This window comes from Anopheles ziemanni, chromosome 3 (genome assembly GCF_943734765.1).
Source record: "Anopheles ziemanni chromosome 3, idAnoZiCoDA_A2_x.2, whole genome shotgun sequence".
Taxonomy (NCBI): domain Eukaryota; kingdom Metazoa; phylum Arthropoda; class Insecta; order Diptera; family Culicidae; genus Anopheles; species Anopheles ziemanni.
Genome location: NC_080706.1, coordinates 17312729 through 17320027, shown reverse-complemented (window position 1 = coordinate 17320027; position 7299 = coordinate 17312729). Strand labels below are relative to the sequence as shown.

At 44.8% G+C, this 7299-nt stretch overlaps 1 non-coding gene across 1 annotated transcript; it reads left to right on the top strand.

The window, feature by feature from the left end:
* Positions 1–6812: 6812 nt before the first annotated feature.
* Trnae-uuc (transfer RNA glutamic acid (anticodon UUC)) lies at positions 6813–6884 on the top strand. The gene has a single exon. It is a non-coding gene; the product is annotated as a tRNA-Glu (tRNA).
* Positions 6885–7299: the final 415 nt, after the last annotated feature.

Genomic DNA, 7299 nt, shown 5'->3' with positions numbered 1-7299 from the left:
TTTACTCCCGAAATCAAACAAACTGAACGACCGGGCGCCTCCACCATCGCACGCCGGGCGGGGCTAAGGCGGGTTGGGGTTTAATGAGTGGAATAAATTTCTGACAGCTACGCGTTTTGCGTAAAATTAAAATTTTCGATACTTCGAGCCGCGGAACATGCCGGTCCACCAAACCGTTGGGAATGGAAACAGCTGCCATTTAAAAGGTCGGTGATCGCGAATTACATTTAACGAATACTTTCGTTCATTCCGCTGCGCTGCGTGCATTTCGGAACTTCGAGAACGGGTTACCGTGCCTCACCGGAACAGCGTGGGAGAAGTGTAATTGAATCTTTTCCCCATCCCCGCATTCCTAACGTTTCAAGATCCTCCGACCCGGTCCGCTCGAGGCCGATCGAGCGCCGGAACGAAGATAAGATCAGACGGGGGACGGACGGACGAAAACGAGTTGGGAGTGTGTTCGGCACCATCCACCACCACGCGCAAAGCAGGCAAATATGGCCCGAGCCAAAATGGCGTGCGGTCGGAAAGTATTAATTATTTATAAGCAATTTCTTTGATCGTCCACGGAAAATTGGCCGCCGCCAACCGTCGGACCGAAACGGGGTTCGCTTTCCACTTTTTCGGTTCGGTTGAGTTTACGAAGGTTGCGAAAGAGAGCACGCCTTACTGTGGCGGTAGAGAAATCGATTAGAATAAATCAAATTTTTCACGTTCGCTCCAGGAAGAGGGAGTGGGTGGAAAAAAAGACGGTACTTACTTCGAATCATTCGGTGTGGAGGATTGTTGGATTTTATTTCGGGTGAACGATTGTGGTACGAGTTTATCGAAAAGACGTTTGTTTTCTTTCGCGTTGGAAATTTGTTTAAACATGAACCATGTAATGAGATCCAAAAATTGAATAATTGTAAATTTGGAGCAGACCGAAGTTAAAACCATGAGCAAGAAAAAAATTATTGAAGAAAAAATTTATTCAGTGTATAATGCTAACTTTCTACCCAAAAGAACATTTTCACTTTGTTTCCAACTATTGTGAAATGAAAGATGAATTCAAAACAAACTGAAAATGCTATTTTTTCAAATCTAAATAAAGAGGTGACGAAGACATAAAAAACTAGCCCCAATAAGGCAAGTAAATCTCATGTTTTATTCAATGACCGAACCAATGCTCTCGTGTACAATGTATCCAACAAGAAAAACTCGATTAAAGTTAACACACATTCGTTTACAACCCGTTTACCAGCTTGACATTCATCACAACAGATTGCTTGAAGAGTAGGTTCAATTTTGAAAGATACATTTTTCAAGGGCTAGGACCCAAAAACCCATTCACATTAACATGGCAAAAGTGATTTTCAATCTATAAAATCCTCGCCAGTCTCTATCCATTTGGACGGCATCCCATGTTCACGTGCAGGTTTTGATTGATTGCATTTGCACGATGGATTACAGAAAGACATGTTACATCGAAAATCGAAAAAAAGTCAAACAAGTTGAGAGCGAACGATAAATGGTGCGGCACAAAAAGCTTTTCATTGTGAGCATCGTTTATTGTTTCAAGCGCTTTTACCTCAAGAGCGATAAGTAATACAATAACGTAACAGAAGTTGTTGAATGTAATACAATCACAGTCGTTTGGAATTCAATTTTCCACGCGTTTAACGCAATGCAATGGGCAATAACATCCAATATAAAAGTATTTTTCCACCCAAAGACATTAATTTCGCCAACTTCACTGCAGTCAACCGTTTTATGCAAATATCATTTCCATAAACGTACCTTTCCACCCTCAAACGGTTCAATCCCAATTTAACTTACTTCCGGGCTCGGCGGCGGTCGAAGTGGACCACTACGGAGCACCGAAAGCTTCCCCGGGCAGCGATCGAAGCACTTTTCAAAATATCATTCAACGAGATTAAAGAAAATTGCATTAGTTTTCCATTGTCGTCTGTTTCCCGGCGCTATCCCGCTCACCGGCGTCAACCAGTTGATTGAATTCCCTTCCCGCAAAACTGTCCGTTCCCGAGCGTAGAGTGGAATGACTTTTGCTCTACCGAGCGGTGGGCAACGCAAGGTCCAACGGCTTTCCCAAGGCGACGCACGCGTGCGTCCCGCCAGGTTCGCTTGGAATAACTAAATTTTGAAGACCAATCAAAACTTTTCCGATGTTCCGAGCGCACCGAAAACGGGAAGAAATCGCATTGTCCACCTACTCCCAGGGGGGCAGCGGGCCGGTTGGCATTTTCCGAACGAGATTACCGATGTTTTGCCCGATGCGACTACCTCGCCAATACTCTTCCGGTAGTCAACAATGAAAATAAGAAATACAGGAGCTTCTTGTTTTGGTTCAATTTTGGTATGACATTTTTTCAACTCCCGAAGGTGGCTGAAGTAAGAAAATATGCCTTTAGAAGCGGTAGACAGTGGCCCAACTATCTTCCACTATCTGTCCGTCTGTTCAGTAGGAGGACCGAAAGATGCTCCACTACCTGAGGCCTACTTGACTTCCTCCTTCGAGCGAGCGTTGGGTCGTCCTATGCAAATCCAATTTTCAAACCTCCCTCCCAATCCATTCCAAGGGGCGTTTCCCTTTTCAATTTTTTTGTTTTCTTCATCGAACTTTTCTTATTTAAAGTTTGAATTGAAATCAAATCTCACCCGTAGCATGGTTAGTATGCCCGTTCAATGGCCCAGTGGAAGTAGTTTTCCCTCTGCATGTGTTCCCAAGCATTCTGCTCGATTCTGTCTATTGTTTGAAGATGTTCTGGGAAGTGTCAGGATTTTCCAAGAATGCTCCTTCTTGCATTCTACCATCCGTACGCTTTCTACTCATCTCTGCATCTCACCTCTAAGCTGTCAAATTTCGACGATTTCGTCCTTTCAAAGCAAACAAAACTCGATCGACTAAAAGTTGAACCAGCCGGGAAGAAAGTAAACTAGTGCCAAAAAATAAAAACTCACTCACCCGTCAACTGAGGTTTTCTCTTATGCTTTGTTCCTCTACTTGAAGATTTTTTCCACCTTAGTATTGGACGTGTTTTTTTTTTCTTTCTACGGGTTCAATTCTTTTTCTTCCCAAAGCACTTTTCAAGTGGAAGTCGAAATGGAACAACCTGCACCCGTATGGTGGCCATTCGATATGGAAATAAGGCTTCCCGCCCGGCAGGCCCAGTTTGATATGCCCGAAGAACCGGAAACGCAAACAAAACCTCCATAAATGCAGGCTGACAGTATGATGATTGGTTTGTCCGAAGGGGTCCATCTTGGGTTTGGCCTGGAAAAGCTGGAGACAATATTCGTCTTTTCCCTTTTTTTCTGTTTGTTTTCTTCGGGCTCCAGGCTTACCGTCTGGAAGTGAGCAGATCGTTTTGAGAAGTCCCAAGCATTTTACCCAAAATCTGTGTCTACCAGTTGGAATAAATGAAAAATCTTCCAAATGTCAAGGTTAGAAAGCTCAGCTCAACTTAACTACATTTTCTGGGTCAGATGAGAGACTTCAGGTGGTGCATTGAAACTGCAGAAACGTCGGTCAGGTTTCATAAAAACTCCAAGCGGATAATCGTCGACTTGCATTCCACGCTTTTATTGGTACAGGTTTTTTCGATTTCGTACGAAAAACGACAACATAGTCAACATGTTTTTCATTTACATTTTATTCGCTACTCTCATTCCCTCCAATCTTATTCGCGGCATCAAAGTTTAATTTACCCCAAACACAATGTCCTTGTCCAGATTCATGGTAGCCGATCGCTTCACACCTTCCTTTCGAAACGCGCCACGAAAACCGTGAATTTATATTCAAAGTTTTTCTTCCGCATTAACAATTCTAACCAGCGACAACTCCGGCACGGGCCAATCAATTAGCATCAGTCAGTTTGAAAAATTTTGCCCACCGCCAACCGGCGGAAACAATTTCCTGCGACCGGGACCGGTTCGTAATTTGCCCCAAACGAGCCTTATCTTAGGTCCGTTAAGCCGTTTCAGTGATTTTTTCCCTCCGCATTGGCAGCTGCGACCGGAAAACTTTCCTCTCCGAGACTCCCACCGGACGGCAAATATCGTTCGGCAAAAATGCCTTCATCGGCGAGGATCCCTTTTCTCGAATCCTTTTCTGCGCTGCCCAGCTCTGGACTCTGGCTATCCCGCATTTCACCACCCCCTCCCCATTTGCGACCATCGAACCCCGGGCCAGTTTCGGTCATGCTACATTCATTATTATGTAAATGATCCATCGCTCGAATTTATTCTGATAAAACATTTAAATCCCGACGACAAAATGGCCCCAAAATGGACCGGACTGGAGCGGTCTCGTGCCTCGTTGGAGCGCCGACCCCGTTCGGTGTCGTCCGGCCGGCCGGTTTGTCATTGCAAACGGTCGGTTGAGTAACGAAGGGTTAAGGGGGAGCACAGTCGGGGTGAAAACAGTCATTCCAGACGATATATCATCAGCTGCGACCGGAGCGGCGGGGAAAACTATGGCCGCTGGTAAGGGCTTTGTCTGAGCGATTGCCTGGATTCGGGATTTTTCATTTAACCATTTTTTCCCATCCGAATTTTCCCTACCAGCCATATATTTTCGCAGCCGTACGATCCGCCCGGCACGCTGGGAATGCTTTCCACGGTTCGGTGGGCGGTGAGCTAGATCTAACACAAATGTTCAAACCAAATGCAGGTACCCGCACCGTGCGCTTCCTCCAGACAAATTTGACCAAATGGTACTGGAATAATTCAATTCACATTCCGGAAATAGAACGATGGTAGCTGATTACGGCGAGGTCCTGGGAAATCGAGCGAGGGGATTAGGGATGGTTCCTGGTGGCTGGAAACAATTTCGCACAAAACACGGAGTGGGATTTACCGACATTTGTCCTTCACAAAATAAGAGGAAATGTTGAACGCATTGCTTAAGCTTTATCATCATTTCCAACTCTTCTTCGACGTTTCCAAAAGTACGATGGATTTAATGAAATTTTATTTTTATATTACACAATCTAACAAAAAAATTTGAATAGACATCTCGAAAGCACAATTTTGTAAGAAAGCCTATAAAAATACTACACACTTTCGGTCAACTTAATAAAAGTATCACAACTGCATCCAAATGTGAGTAGAAAAAAGCGCCCAGCAAGCCCGCATAATCCAACCACAAAAGTGCCATTAGCGGCGTGGTTGCAACAAACCCCCATAAAATGCACGTCTTAACCGAGTTGCCCTACTTTTCATTTTCATCATTCATTAAACGCAAAGCAGCGCAAAGAGCTTTCCGTGACGAAACGAAATCCTACCCGCCCTTCAGTAGCCGGGCGTGATTGACTCAAAGAGCCTGCCGTGAAGAGCGTTTTGCTTTCTTCATGGTGAAACGAGCGAGAGAAAAAAAAATTGTGAAATAAAAAACCCCCTTCTTTGGCTCAGCCAACAACATCGTTTCATCCGTTCGCCGTTTCTTGTAGGATTGCACGAGCAAAAACAAAACCCGAAGCGAAATCGTACTGAAGCAGCGCTGCACGAAAAACCCCACCACCATTCGTCTTCAGTCTGTGAAGGGGCAAGGAAAAGGAAGGTGCATAAAAAAATGGAGGGATAGAGGAGACAGGTTTTTTGTTGGCAACACACCAGTCGTGTGCTGAGCCACGAGGGTATAAAAAATGCCGTTGATCTTGTCATCAAAAGCCTACATCCCGCAGGAAAGGATCACGCTTCACGGTGAAAAACTGGCGCTAGCAACGAAGGAACGGGAAAAATGGGCACGCAACGGAAAGAAGAGAGAGACAAAAAACCAACACGAGACATCTCTCAACCACTCGACACTATCTGTGCGAGGCCACAAGACACCAATGACATGCCCATTATCTCCACTTCTCATCTTGATGGCCAAGAGATCTGAACGAGAATTTCGGGAAGCTCCCCCCCTCTTCTTCGGGCCATGAAGAGGCCGTGCAGGAGCACAAAAAACCAAAATTGGTGGTATCCTCGGAAAAGGAGACACCGAAATAAAAGACGCATCAGGCTGCGACTGTACGGATTCCGGAGCAGCATCCGGACGGTGCGACACGACGCGAGGGACAGCTGAAACGCAGGGGTCGGAGGAACAACTGGCAAGAGGTGATCCATTTAATGAGCAAATAGGCAATTTACATACTTGGCTGTGCGCTTTTGCAGCCACCGCTTTTTGCGACTCATGATCACCCGCTTTGACTTCCTTTTTCTTATATATATTTGCCAGCATCACGAAAGCATCTTCCGGACAGCAACCGAACCCTTCACCCATACCGGCGACATCTTCCGTTCGACTAAACTCGTTCTCAGCAACTCGTTTAGTGCGAAGCCATCAGCCCGAGTCGTTTCGAGAAAGGCCGACAAGAGTCGGAACAAACGCATGGCCATCGATAAGGTGTGGAACGGGAGACTAATTTTCTTGTGGCATTCAACCGCTCCACCAGCGGATGGAAGGCTCGTTTTCGTTAGCTTTCTTTAGATCTTTCTAATCGCGTTAGTTCGTGGCACATCCGAAAGCTGATCGAAACTGTACGCCGGGGACTCGTAACGACAGGGAAAACGCTACATTTGAATCAATAGAGTTAACTTAACTCCGACGTTATCGTCATCTAAGCTAATTCGATCAACGACGTCGTGCGACGACATGCTGCCAACGATCGATAAAAACATTTATTTTTATACACTCGTAAATATATTCTGACCTAAGATAATCTCTTTTCACCTATTGCTAAGGATTTTATAGCAGATCTGTTAAAAGTCGCTCGTGTTATGCATGGAAAGTCAACAAAACAGAAATATTGCCGTCACTTTCTAACTCCCATATGGTCTAGTGGCTAGGATATCTGGCTTTCACCCAGAAGGCCCGGGTTCGATTCCCGGTATGGGAAAACAACTTTTTGTACTAAAAGTCGCGTCTCGTATAAAACTCCAATTATTCATGGTTTTTTTTAACATTCATAAGAACTTTATTTCTCTTTGGCAGGTCGTCCTCAAGTGTTATATTGCTGATTCCCCGTATTACCCCGTATTACGTATTATTATCAATTCGGTAAAAGAGCAAACAATGTTTCCATATTGGCCTTCACACGGGCAACATTTGACTTCAATCGATGGATCAAGGAAATAAGGATGAAGTGATAACTGGAAGCCATGAAATATCACAACAACCAAGTGCTTACCGTACAGGATGGCACCCTCGGGAAGGATTGGAAAATACACAATGTTGATTGTACTTTGAAATTGAAACTTTCCTCAACGAGGTCTATCATTTCGTTAGATCTACTACCGTGCCATATATGGCCT